Raw genomic sequence first — 15,223 nt, 5'->3', positions numbered from 1 at the left:
AAAATGTTTTGAGGTAGAACGGACGGAAGGTAGCATGTATACAGTATATCGATAATTAAACAATCTACGAGAGTGCCCATGATGAATAATGATACTAGTTACAGGATGTCTTTTGCCATGAAAAATTCAGTGCCTTATAATTTACTGCTGTGTGTTTCCTTTTGTTCTCTAATGAAAGAGTAGACTTCTGGTAACACTATGTTCTGAGTGTTTTTACATACCTCTCCTCTCAAAGGATTACTCAGTTTTTTTTTTTTTTTTTTTCCGAGGCGAAGATGCACTTGATAGATTGGTGATGACTGGCTGAATGCAACGTTACATCATAATCTCTTTATTATTATTTGACAACATATATCTGATGGGGAAATTTGGGTTAGTAAATGTTATTCGGACATGTTGCATTCAGCCAATCGTCACCAACCTATCAAGTGCATCTTCGCCTCAATTAAAAAAAAAAACTGAGTATAGCTATTTACTTAAAGTTACTCCAAGAAAGCTGTGTATATGTGGGGGAAAAGCTAATAAGAATAAAGATGTGAACAAATTAATTTATTTCACCAGTTCATAAGACAGAAACAGCATTCTTCTTAAAATTAAAACAAAACCAATTCAAATAGTCAATAAATAGCTTTGACAGATATTTGGGGGGAATATTCCAATTGTTTGGCCTCCCCCCCCCCCCGGGGCAAAACTCGTGGATGCGCTGCTGGTCTCACTTGCCCTGATTCGCTGTCGCACAGAGACAAATGGTCCACCATTCCCTGGCTCGCTCAACCTAATTCGCACACTTACTAAATCGAACTGAACTGCCGGAGGGGGGACGGACTTTCCTTTAAATACCCCCACCCCCAACACCTCCCACCAGGGCAAGACCAGAACACTCTAGAACCCAGGAGAGAGCTCACAATTTCTGATGCAATAATGCGTATGTTACAGCCTAAGAGAGAACTCATTTCCCACAAAATAATGCACATAAAACAACAGCGCACAGTAACAATAATGACAAGAACTAATTCCTCAGGTAAGATAGAAAGTATAGAAACTAACATACCGAAATCATCAGAATGTTCTTCTGATCTCCAGATATAAATATTCACCTAATCCTACGGCACAACACTTAATTTCTAGCATATTCCTCACATCTCCGGGTATAAAACACTATACTTCCCTAACCCTTCTAGCATAACATTATCATCTATATGCATATTAATGAAGTAATCGTGAAGCTAAGTCTTCATCAAAACATAATTAATTATACTTGCCGCGTTATTTGAAGACCGTGTGCAAAGTTCATCACATTCTTCAACTTTATTTAACAGTTAGCTGAAATTTATACAACCATTCAGTAATGGTTCTTCCGTTTTCACCCACATTTTGAGTTCCCAAGAAGCTTAAATCCCTGTAAAAGTCTTCTAAATAATTCTTCCTCCTCATCTTTTATAATATCTTCTCTTTTTGATTGTATTTATATCATTATCATTTACCGAAAGGTATATTATTCTAGGTTGATCCAAAGCCTTAGAAAATTATTTTGCGCTGTAACATAAGTGCACAGGTATTTGTCGGTTTCCTAGTATATCACTTTCATCATTATCTCTTTATATTCTCGTCAGTCGTCCGCCTTTCCTGTCTTTTTGTTCTCTAAATTACTGTATTTTTCTTAATTCATGTGTTAACGTGATCATGTTTCATCTAAGTTTCCGCAACACAAGTATCGTAATTACTACAAACAAATTTGTCATTATGCTAGTTTACTTAAATCTTGAATATTGAGTATCCTAATACTAAATTTACATTTTGTGCTTCTGTCTTATCCTCACTGTTAAATGTTCTGTGTCCATAACAACTTCCCATCTCTCACCACCCTGTCTCTCCAGTTTGTTCCTTTTCTTGCAGCTGTCTCATGGGTTCTTTTTTCAGTTGTCTCTCTTTGTATGTCATGTCATTGACTATAGATAATTTTTTATCCTGGATACATTTGTTGATTTTAGATCTGAAACATTTTTAGTATACTCACTTTGACATCAGTTTACAAAATTTCTCATTTTCTGTGCTCTTCCCATCTTTATTTGGTTTTCCGATTCTGGGTATTTATACTGTTTGTACGTTATCGGTTTTTGTTGCTTTTATGATCTCATCACAGCTCTTTCTATTACCCCTTTTTTGGATTTTCTTCATGTTCCTTTTTATTCTCCTCTGCAATGTAGATTACTGAATGTTGTTTCTCTTCTGTGTTTCCCCCCATCTTTCATTTACCCTACAAGTTCCTCAAGTATGTGTGAGATATTCCTCTAACCTATGTCTTTCTGTCTCTGCTGGTAGGTGGTGGCAACCAGCATCCACTCACTTGAAGTGGTGCTGCCTACTTCTTACTTCGCCTTTATCATTCTGACTTTGTGTCTGCCCTCTCTTCTTCCTACCTCTCCCTTTTCTTCTGATCACTTCTTATTACTCTTCAAAAATATGGTATCCTGGAAACCAGGAAACCATTGCCAACGCTGGGTGGTAACCACATAACCAGATAACGGATGATGTGGAGCCTGCTATGGAGCCCTTATTAAAATAGGTAGATAGACGCAAATATGGCGTCCATCCGGGAGCCAAACCTCCACATTTTTCCCTGAGCATGTCAGCCGCAAAGGAACATAATTCACTCCACAGGATGACCCTACAGGGACAGTTGCCTGCCTGCGATTGATTGGTCTGCTCGGCCAAATAGACTGTGGTTGATTAATAGCAACAACAGTCTCTCACTCTCCCTCTCTCTCTCTCTGTATGGTGGTCACCGCCTTCATTCTTCACGACAAAAAGCTCATTAATTTAAATAAAGAATTTTCACCATGGCCGCTTTGAAGAAGGATCTTAGAAGGGCGAAGGATAACTTTTGAGTGATACACATTTTGAAGAGGCACAGACTTCGAAAGCAGGGAGAGAATAATTTAAAGGAAGGAAAAGACTTTAAAAGGCAGATGAAGGTTACAAAAGGTAATGGGATTTTAAAAAAAAATTCTAGAGAGATTTTTTATGGAGAAAAATTCTCGCGTGGTAAAGAGAGATTCTGGAGGGGTGGAGAAAGCTTCGATGGGTGGAGAGGGATTTTGGCGTGTTGAAGAGAATTTCTGGAGGGATGGAAGAAGAGGTTTATGTGATGGAGGATGAATCTTGTTGATGTTTATTGAATTTGGAGTGGTGCAGGAACGACTTACAATAATAAAGGGTGAGGTGCCCGGAGGAGGGATGTTTTTGAGGGACAGGGGAAGATTTTAGATGGATAAGGAACATACGAACTTCGTGAGATGTTTTTTTTTTTTTTTAAGTTTTAGTCAGATCAAAATAAAAAGGTGACGTTGTCTTGCGACCTTAATATTTGAATGAGTGACCTATATTTTTCAAAACTGCACTTCTTTGTTCTAGTCTGGCACTCATTCTTTCCACTAAGGCTGATTTAAATTAGACTAAAACTGTTTGAGTTAGTGGGTCGAATATTTGATGTTATCATATGATTTTGCCTGATCGTCAACAAAAGCAAATCCCACAGCCCTTCCTCACCATGAAGCATTGCACCATGTTAAGTCCAAATAGGATCAAAGTTCTCTGTGTTGACTTTGACATGTGACCCTCCATTCTGTCCCTTCTGTTCTCAAACACAATCGGTCAACACACTGGCTGACCCTAAAGATTATATCAGAGTTTGGTCTATATCAAATCATAACTTTCATGTTGTCCTTGTCTTACCTTCAACCCTTAAACCTGGTTGGTGTAAATTAGATAAAAATTGCTCGAGTAATTCTTGCCGTAAAACCTGTACATTTCACATTCTCCTCTGGCTTGAGCCCTTGACTGTTTTTAAATATCGAATCCCTACATCCTGGACTTACCTTCAACCCCCCTCCCCCGAGAAATTAGGTATAAATTAGATAAAAGCTGGTTGAGTTGACCTTGCCATGTGACTCTATCTCATGACTTACCGTTTTCACCAACAATATGTCAGACCCTAGACTTCCTAGTCTTACACTCAACGGCTCCAGTGTCTCGTTAAAATCGGATCAGAACTTAGTTGCACTGTTAAGCACTCTTAACAATTAGACAGGCAGACAGACACACGAACACACACGCTTAGTTTCAAAAACAGAAAAATCTGCACTATATGCGCTTGGGGGTAAAGGCAGAAGAAGAGCAGGAACAGGAAGAGGAACAGGAACGTGAAGAAGAAAAAGAAGAGGAGGAAGAGGCATCATGTATATTAATTATTTCGAGCCCAGCCTAATCTTATTCCCATTTAGCTGGACTGAAATAGTCCATATCATTTAATCAGCAGCATACCACCCTACGTTCAATGCGGTACTGAACATGACAGAAAAGCCTCCAGTCTCCTTTGGAGGATTCGAAGCGTTTCACACGAAAACAATAGTACCAATTAAATTAATCAACAACGAAACCACTAGAATTACACCACTCCAAAATCGAGTGTGCAGTAATACAAGAAGAGTAGAATAGCGCCAGCGCGAGACAATGATAGACCGATTCAGTGATAGAGAAGTAATTACGTGAATGAATACATGGGCAAAAGCAGGGAGAGAGAGAGAGAGAGAGAGAGAGAGAGAGAGAGAGAGAGAGAGAGAACTAAATGAAGTTACGAGATACGTAAATTTGGTCGGGTAAGTGACAGAATTGGTTAGCGGCCGCCAGACAGGCGAGGGAAATTGAGAGTGGCTTGTATATATCTGTCACCTGAAATTGAACAATATATTTAGTGGCTGAATGAAACTGGACCTTGGACGCAAGTTTTGGGCGATTAAAACTGCCTCAGTGCACAGTCGCAGAAAATACTGTACTATCGCTCTGCTTTATTGTTGGAGAGTTTTTAAAAACATGAAAAATAATGTGAAAATGATGTTGGTCTTAGAGAAATGAATCAGTGGCTTTCGAAATGTCTATCTGTCTATCCATTTACAGCCTGTAGCCAGACACTTTGATCTCACAAGGGGTGGTCACAAACTAATCTCCTCCATGTCACCCTGTCCCCTATCATTTTGCTGCCCTCTCCCCAATCTACACTCCCCTCTCATGCATAACTCTTTACCCCATCCCTCCATCTCATCCTGCGTCTCCCCCTCAATCTCCTCCCTCCTCTTCACGCACACACACTCTCCGACTTAGTCCCTCACTCTCCATATTCTCCACATGGCCAAACCTCCTCAGTGTATTTCTCCTAACGCATTCTATCACATTCAGCTCATCACCACAATGCTCCATCACTTCCTCATTTTTCAGTCTGTCTCCCCATGTAATTCCACATATCCCTCTCAAATAACTATCTTTCCACTGCTCGCACTCTTGAATTTTGTCCTTCCAACAAGGTCCAAGCTTAACTTCCATATTTTTTAATGGGGATCACCGATTCACCGTAATATCATTCAACGACTTTTAAAATTCCATGCTCACTTCCCTATTTCTTATCACTGATTTCAGTTAACCAGCAGCCATTCTTTGATGATGTACCGTTTCATGCACTTCATCCTCCAAACTTCCATCTTTACTCATCACATTACCCAAGTATTGTATTTAAATGCACTCACATTTTCCGTTTCCTCACCATCCATTCTTACTGTGCATTCCTTGACTTTATTTCTCTCGAAGACCAGAACATTGCTCTTCCCTACATTAACCTTTAGAGTCCGTTTCATACATACTCTCCCAAACACATTCACCAAGACCTGTAGTTCCCTTTCGTCTTCAGATAACTATACTGTATTACCTGCAAACAATAAAGCAGTAAATTTGCAACCGTTGCCCTCTCTCATTAGCGCCCCTGCAACATCCACTGTCCTACGTTGTATCTCTTTTATAGCTCCATATGCAGACTGAAGAACCATGGAAACATGAGGGAACCCTGTTTCAATCCTACATTCAGATAAAAAAAATGCACCCATTCACCATCCAGTCCACATGCACTACAACCCTAGCACCCTCATATATAGGTACTTTTCACGGCATTCAACAGCTTCTCACTTGTTCCATGCATTTTTTATATTTTCCACATTCCTTTTCTATCCACAGTGTCATATGCTTTCTCCAAATCCATGAAGGCAACTTACAACTTCCTTCCCTTCTCATTGAAACTTCTCTACTGAAAGCATTAGGATTACTATCTGAACTACACAACCTCTTCCCTTCCTGAAACCTTCCACGTCTTCTTCAGCTAGTTCCTCTGATATTACATTAACTCTGTTAATGCGTCCAAGCATACTTACATATTACACTAAGAAGACAAACGCCCCTGTGATTACCACAGACTTCGTTTTACCCGTTTTCTTTTGTACAAGGGAATAAGTATACCAGACTTCCAATCCCCCAGGACTTTACCATCCTCAGGCCAATCTGCACATCTTCCATATTTATTCTTCTGCTATCTTTACCCCATTCATCTGCATTTCTCCACACACTGCATTAAATCCTAGGGCTTTCCCAATTTCGACTTTCTTCAATACGTTCATTACTCACATCCTACTGATATCTTCCTCCCTTCTCATCTCCCTCCTTCTCAGTCATTCCCCAACCACTTAATCTAGCGTTACTTACATTTTCTATATTTTGCAATTCCTTGAAGTGGTCTCCCCATCTGCACACTTATTCTCTTTTCCGCACCAGCAATCTGCCATTTTTGTATTCCATTCTTCTACAATCCCTTACATCACCTATCTGACTCAACCTCCTTCCAGAACATTTTAATACATTACCCCCATTTTACAGTCAAATTCCTTTTAACTCCTCAGCCATTCTCTTCTTACTCTCTCTTACTAATCTTTTCACATCTCTCCTTGTCTCTATGATTTATCCATGTCTCCACTTCTCATCCACTCAGTGTATGCTCTCTTCCTTTGCGCTACAGCTTGTCTCGCCTCCTCATTCCACCATGCTGATCCTTGCATCCCCTTTTCGTCTTTTCACACGCACATTCTACCTTCCCCATCTGCTCCAAACTATACCTAACCAATCGCTCCTCTGTTTTTTTTTTTCCATTCTCCTGCAACTTCTTTACCCCCTTTTTTATAGACTGCTTCCTCCTCCTTTTTGTCCCTGTATTCATCCAGTGCATTTGGGCCACGACTGTCACCACTGCCAAAAAGTAGTTAGATTTGTTTTTTTTACTCTCACGATATATATCAGTTTTAATTGGTAAAACTATACATAAAGATATAATGATACATTTAAGTTTGGATGAAACTGGCTAAATTTCAGAAGTTGTGAAGCTTGTGGAGTGTTGCGTATGTGATACAGACCTGAGTTTTGGTGAAAGAGAAACAGTGTATGTTTGGACTAAAAATACTGTAAATAGAATGACCTATTGAAAATATAATAAACAGAATGACCTAGTATGAAGTGTCAAGGATACAGTCTGTCGACTCTGGATGTGTTCGTAGTGAGAAACTGAAGGTAGATGATATAAGGTTAATTCAGTTTAGGATAAAATGAACTATAGTTAGTTTAAACAGGAACAGGAAGATAAATTGTTACATGATGAGTCTATGGAGCTGGAATAAAGTTTTGATGAAGGTTTAATATACATGGCAACAGAATGAAACTGAATATACTAGGGCGACTGTACGCAAAGAGAATGATGTAAAGTAGGATGAATAGGCATAAAACCAGAATGAAGTTGGGTGAGTATACATAGAAAAGCAGTAGACACAATTATGGAAGAGCGAAATGCGCACGAAGCACTCCCCTGAAACTGAGTCAAAACAAGTAGGCAACTGTTTGAAATCGGTTAGTAGGAAATAATGTACATTTAAGAAAAAATAAATTTGCTACTGAAGAGAGTGAGTCTGTAAGCCTTAGGTGGAACTGGTAGAAAGAACGAATTGACAGAATGTGGTAAATGGGATAAAATGAAGGAATATGAAATAAGGTGACATATGGTAGAGATTGGAGCTAGAACGAATACTTGAGCTGTAGTCTTCTGGAAAAGTGTGGGTTTACGTAATAACAGAATGAATGTTGAATGAAGAAGCATTAGTATGGTTATTTAGAGAATTATATCAGTGTGAGCAATACCAGTATGTAATGAAATACTTCAATTAGTCTCTTAAATTTGAGTAGGTATACGTGCTGACAATGAGGAAACAGCGTAAGTATATTTAAAATGAGAATGAAATACACTGAATATACACAAGACACACTGATCCTAAAATGTAATCTAATATACTATAGCAGCAGCCGTGTGTGTGTGTGTGTGTGTGTGTGTGTGTGTGTGTGTGTGTTTTGGGCAGCCAAAACTACACATTGAAATCGCACCAAAATTGGCACAAATTTCGGAAAAAAATCGCTGATGTAAAAAAAAACTGGTCCCATCACGATTGAAAAACTTTTACTATATTTAATGAGAGATCACATTTTGACTAAAAAACGCTCCTCCCGGAGCCCGGCATAGGATCTCCGTAGAATTTTTTGCCCAGAGGTAGAACTAAAAATACACAACTGGGTTCCATTCCCGAAGGTGCAAATAACACGACCAATTGGTTAGCTGCAAAAAATCCAAGTGACAACGTTACACTAGAACAGCACATAAACGCGAGAGCCCTCTGCAGGAGCAAGTGCGAGGGGCCCGAAGGTTCCACGAGCACTTGTGTTCAAGCTATTGTTGTTACCGTCTGCCCTTACCAAGGCGGAGCGATAAAGTTTTTATCCGCCTGTGTGTGTGTGTGTGTGTGTGTGTGTGTGTGTGTGTGTGTTCCCATTGTATTTCATGAACGGTTTGAGCTATCAACATGAAACCTTCAAGGTATCAAGATAAGGCCAATATCTTGGACGAGTTCAGATATTGGGACTCGAGGTCAAGGTCAGCAAAATGACTGCCAAAAGTCAAATAGTTTTTATTGCCCACATTTAGCATCATTAGGGGCCATGCTATAAAAACCCAGAGTTCAGGCAGTCCAACTGTGACGTTCAGTCGTCAGACGTTCCTAAGCGTCAATCACCCACACTATAAAAAATCTCGACCATCAGTCTTGACGAAATCCAGTTCAGGAGTTTGAATGCCGCGACAGTCGCTAGATTGGGTGAGAATGCGCTGCATGACCGCTAACAGAGAGCGAATATCGAATGTTTCTTTTGTTCAATAAACCAGACATATCGTTAACCCATTCTAAACTATTTTCATGTAGGAATTATGTACGTGCATATGCACTAGAACTGGTAAAAATTTATGGTAGAACGGATAAAGGACAAGCATTTACAGGCAAGAAACAGTATACTGTATAGGCTAAGCATGAACTATGATTTATCCTCCTTTTGCAGTTATTAACATGAGAAAATATATAAGACATCTAGATTTTTATTTATATAACCAAAGTGAATGTATTAAATACATAGTTCATAGACTTCCATTATATTTTTCCTGCCAGCTGACTAGTCAGGAACTGTACAACAGCATATCTAGATTATGTGCATATTACTCATGTATCAGTACATCCTATGTTCCTAAATTTATACTGGAAGATGTAAATACATGATTTTACAGAATAATTTTTTAGAATGGAGACTGCTTTGCTTCTTTACAAAGCTGGTTGCATGGTGACTTTCACTGAAGCAGAAACACATGAGGGATGCATTAACACTCCACTTTTTTCCCAGCAATTTCTTTCCACAATGTGAGCCAGCCATAACCAGCAGACCACGATGGAAAATACTGGTTATCAGATGTGTGTACTGTCACAACTGTTCATTCATTTTCTATATATCTGGCTATAATTCTCTCTCCTATACTACTGCCACCTTCCCTGTCAGTTATTACCAGTAAATTTCCATTTTAGCTCAATAATTATACTCCTCTTGTGTTCACATTCTTGATTATTACCTTTCTCTTAGTGTGCAATTATTTCTTAAGTTACTTGGTACAGTACAGTATTTCATTTTCTTTTCCAGTGTGCTAGGTATACTTTACCTCTCTTCCCAGAAATCATTCCACTTCTGCATGACTTTCATTCAATTCTGATTCAGACTTTTTCAGTCTGCTTACTGTTCTGTTTTCCTAGCTTTCTCCTAAAGTGTTTGTAAGTTTGATGCTGGTCTTCTTCACTAAATATTAATCTTATTATTACCTGTTTGTCAGAGTCATCATTTAACTGCCTCTGTCATATTTTTGTATAACCCTTCCACCAAATCCAATTTTCCCTGCCTTTCCTACAACCGTCTACCCCTCCATCAAAATAGCTGTCGTTGTCATCTAATTAACTTTTTTTTTTTTATATATACTATGTGAATGATATAGGCCATTTCCGCAGACATTTAGCTATTTTTTGGTAAGAGTGGCTCTTGGGATAGAAAGCTACCTCATGTTTTTTTCAGTGAACCCCATGAAATGGTCTACATTGCTGTACAAACAAATTTTGTATTATAGCCAACACAGCTATGTTCAAATCTGAGTGCTTAACTGAAATGGGTAAATATTTTGCCAGCATCCTAACCTACCAATTCACTTTTACTCACGTTAACTTTACCTATGATACCTAACTCAGCTTATTTATTTTGGTGCAAAAATGAACTATAATATTTCAATTAAGATCGTAAGTGACTGCATTACCTGTTGGTACTAATGAAAATTTTAGGTAATCTATTGTTTTACCCATTTCTGTAACTTAACTGCACATGGGAACACTAAAGCTGACGAAAAATACATAGCTAACCATTTACCAACACTTACCTAACTCTGACATCTGTAATTTCTGTCATGCAGTATAATATTGTATACATACTCTTTCTTAATCGGTATATATTTATTTAGCCTCATAAATGGAGGAAAGTTGTACTGTGCCCAGCAAAGTACCATGATTATGCTAGCAACCACTGCAGCTGCTGCATGACTTAGCTATACACTTGACTTGCATGTAATATACTTCAAGAAGCAACCCATTAGCAAAAATAAGTCATATATGTCATGATTTTCCAATACCAAGATTTTCACACACGGATAATATTCGACTACAAACAGAAATCTTATAGCCCTGTCCTCATTTATGGTATCCACGCCACTGAGTTGGCTAACACACAAGCACTGATATTGTTCCCTTTTCATAAATTAGTGAGAAATTACACAAGTAGTCTGATAATAACTCTGGGGCACGATATATTATCATAATATACACTACGTCGCCAACAAACCACCACGGATGCTGTGTTCACTTGTATTCGTTACAGAAACGTTTAGTTTTGTAAAATTTTCTGAACGGCCTGTATTTCTCACATATTTTAGCCTGCCAAAGAATTTTGGTCCTGAATTATTTACTGTTTATAAATGGAAAAAACAGCTATCATATTAATATTTAAGTTTGTTACAAGAGAGGTCGTCTCTGGTGCGTTTATCCTCCTGTCACATTCCAGTGCCATTGTTATGTCCCCGTCCCACAATGCCACAGGTTCCAACAGCAGTAGTACAGTATAGGAAGGGCATTGCCCAGAGAGCTGTTCATCCTAGAGGCAGACTTTCAGTGTACAACAACACAGAGCAGCACAGGCATTGTAAATAAACAATGGCCTCTTAGGGTCACTGTCTTTAGTTTTCAAGTAATTACATTTCATTTTTTTTAATAACAGAACAGACTAAGCAACGTTGGGTCTGGTTAGTACTTGGATGGGTGACCGCCTGGGAACACCAGATGCTGTTGGCATCCCTACGTCAAGTGGGGTTGGTGGAGGATTAGTGCCCCTCCCTGTAAAAACAATTAACTCTAAGCCCTTGGCCACCCCGTCTGGGATACATGGCGTCTGGCAATGATGAACAGACGAAGAAAAAAAAATCCATACACCACATTACTGGTGTCCTCTGTTCATAAAATCTCTGTAACAGTTAGACTTGAACAGCTGTAGGTTGAAGTTTGGAGGGAAACAGCTCTTGGGAAGCGAGTTCCAAAGAGATGCAGTTTGGGGAATGAAAGAATTCTGACAGGCAGAAGTTCTGCAATATGTGTGAGTGACATTCCAGTCATAAGCACTACCAGATGCCCGTGTAGCACGAGGGAGAGGTGACGCCATGGACTCAAATTTGTCTGAGCATTTGCCATAAAAATATCTGTAAAATAATGCAAGGGAGGCAACATTCCTTTTTGTAAGGGAGGTAGTTTATTTGTAATGGCAGGGTTGTTAATAATTCTGACAGCTTTGTTCTGAATTTTGTCTAGTTTTAATGCAACCTCTCCTCATCCATTCCACAAGGGTGAGCAATATTCAAGCTGAGTGTGTACATGACTCATAAATCACAGCTAACTGCTCGTCAGTGAAGAAGTTACGGACTCTGTACATTAATCCAAGTTTCTTTGAGGCAGTTTTAGCAAGTGATCTAACATGAGAGGTCCAACTGGGGGTATTGTTAAGTGAGACGCTGTGAATTTCAATCCTTTTGGAGATGGGAATATTAGTAGTACTGAAGGTAATATATGAATCTGGCAATATCTGTCTATTAGTAAATTGTATATTTTTAGTTTTTCTAGCATTAAATGAGACAAGGTTGTTTTGTTCCCATTCACTGATCGTAGATAGGTCTTGATTTATGGAGATGGCTGTACTGAGTTGAGAGGTAGAGATAATAGATTTTGTGAATGGGTGTCTGAGTGTGAATGAACTATGTAGTGTTGAGTCATCTGCATATGAGTGGATGGGATTGTGGGTGACAGATAAGAGATCATTAACCCCTAAACCGCGGGGTTGTTTTGGCACATCTTGCGTGTCCTGCGGGGATATTCGCGCTCCGACAGACTTTGTAAAAATATTTGCCAAAAATCAGTTATTAGTCCTAGAATATTATAATTATGTAAGCATATGGCACATACCTTTAGCTTTCTCCTGGGATGTTTGTTGAGCCTTCCTCGAGTACCGTAGGACTTGTGGAGACTTCTGATGTTGGGTAACGAAGTCTCTACTTTACACTTCCCAACACCCCGTAATATGATTACCACAGCCAGATATTATCACTAGAAACACTATTCTATGATTTTCAAATAGTTTGGAATCCATACTGAAAAAAAAAAACACTGTGAAAGCAATGAAAATTACGAGCGCGTACCAGCTTCCCACTTACACTCGTTCGCCACTGGTATTCTGTCATTTATTACTCATAAAAACACTCACACTTTATATTTCTGTTACTATATAACACTTACATATATCTGCAGTCTTTATCCATAAGTTTCCTTCAGTAATAGTAGCTTATTGTCACTGTAGGCAATCAATTTCTCTTTCAGTAAAATACATTGCATTCACTTTCTCGTCCTGTATACTAGCGTTGAGAGCGAATCTGTCACTTTCACTTTCGCTTTCATAACTCATAGTATTCATACATGCTAGAGTGAAACTTTCACTTTCATTACTCCCAATATATATACTCGTATCCTTAAATAACTACTCATTTATATTTCTATATACATTCTCTATTTTATTTACATTATTTACATTTCTATTTTATTTACACTGTGTTATGCACTGTCACTTGCAGTAACTTAAAAAACTATTTTCCCCTGTTCAATTATATTTACATTCATTGCTTTCACTTGCTGTTTACACATTGTTTACACATTTATATTTCCACTTGCACTGTTTTAGTCACCAGAAAGATTGTAGTCACTGTCCATCATTTTCATTGATAAATTAGCCAGTTCACATTCCACAGCAATCACTTAGCCCTTTACCCCTTCCCACATGAGGTTTAGTAGAGGTAGAGGTCACAGGGCCCTTTGCATGGGGCTAAAAAGCGGCGGAATTGGACAGGCGCAAATCCGACGCGGTTTCACCTTGAAAGACGACACTAAACTGAATGCTGTGGTGGCCTAGGGGCTGTGAAAGGCTGCCAATGTCAGCGTGGTGACAGCTGCTAATATACATGCTATGAAATGATTGGCAGGAAATCTAGACAATACATAATAAATTAGGTAGTTCCAGGTGAATGTAAATATCTCTTAGGCTTCTCCCTTCCTTTCTTATATACATTTTTATTACGAGAATAGATTATACAGCATATTTCAAGGGGAAATAAACAGCGAAAACTAGCGAACAAGTGCACATGAGGTGTTGTCAGGTGATAATTAGCCAATTCCAGGTGTATGGCACTATCGCTTACCTTATTTTTTCTTTTGTATATATTATTTTGTATAAGAATAGGGCATAGGGCTTATTTCAATGGATGAAATCAGTGGAAAATTCTGGGGAAGATTTACTTAGCGCAGCGTGGCCAGGCAGGCGAGAGGAGAGGGTAATGGAGGGGAGGTAGGGAGGGGAGTCAAGAACGGGGAGAAATGACTAAATTGTCAACAATGGATGGGAGTACAGATGAGATTAGGAGTGCTGACTAGTGTTGGACATTGGCAGTACTGATAGATGATACAAGCCATCACTTGAAAGCCCGGGCGAATTCAAAATAACACAGAATCACAAAAGTGACACCCCGCGGTATGATCCCTTGCTCCCAAGCATCATGAAAGGACGCTCCGCAGTATGATCCCTTGCTCCCAAGCATCATGAAAGTGACGCCCTGTGGTTAAGGAGTTAATATGAACCAGGAAAAGGGTTGGCGCCAGAGCTGATCCCTGCGGCACAATGGTGTTAATTGAGTGGAAATTGGAATATACATCATCTACTTTTACTCTTATTTTCCTGTCACTAGGGGTGGGCGTATCGATACCAAAATATCAACACTTTCAATACCGGCTAATTAAGCTGAAGTATCGATACTGGTGCCTAAGTATCGATATTTCGGTTACTAAAGAAAAATTTTCCAATTTGGCAATTTTTAAGGAAAAATTAAGTAATTTCAATATGCAGAAATCATTTAGTAGGCTGAAAGTCCGGGATAAAACTTTTGCATCTGGCAGCCCAGATTCTTTGTCTCCTGTCATCCCACGTCACCCAGCGTGCGACCGTACTGTATAAGTCATTCACACCACTGACCTTGACTGGAAATCACTGTCACAACAGTGCTGGCACCCTTAGGCTATATATTAAAAAACAGCATTAGCAAAGGTCGAGGTATTTGTATTGGTAATCAATACCGCCGATACTAGTTAAAAACGTAATCGGTATCGAATCGATACGAAATAGCTGGTATCGCCCATCATTACCTGTCACTGAGATAGCCTACGAGGAAATCAAAGGAACAAAAGACGTTAGTCCATAGCAAGGAAGTTTGGACAGTAGGGAACGGTGCCATACTCTATCGTAAGCTTTACAAATATCA

Source organism: Coenobita brevimanus, chromosome 53 (assembly GCF_032717465.1).
Source record: "Coenobita brevimanus isolate Jiangsu-jjx chromosome 53, ASM3271746v2, whole genome shotgun sequence".
Lineage (NCBI taxonomy): Eukaryota > Metazoa > Arthropoda > Malacostraca > Decapoda > Coenobitidae > Coenobita > Coenobita brevimanus.
This window is presented reverse-complemented; position numbering follows the sequence as displayed.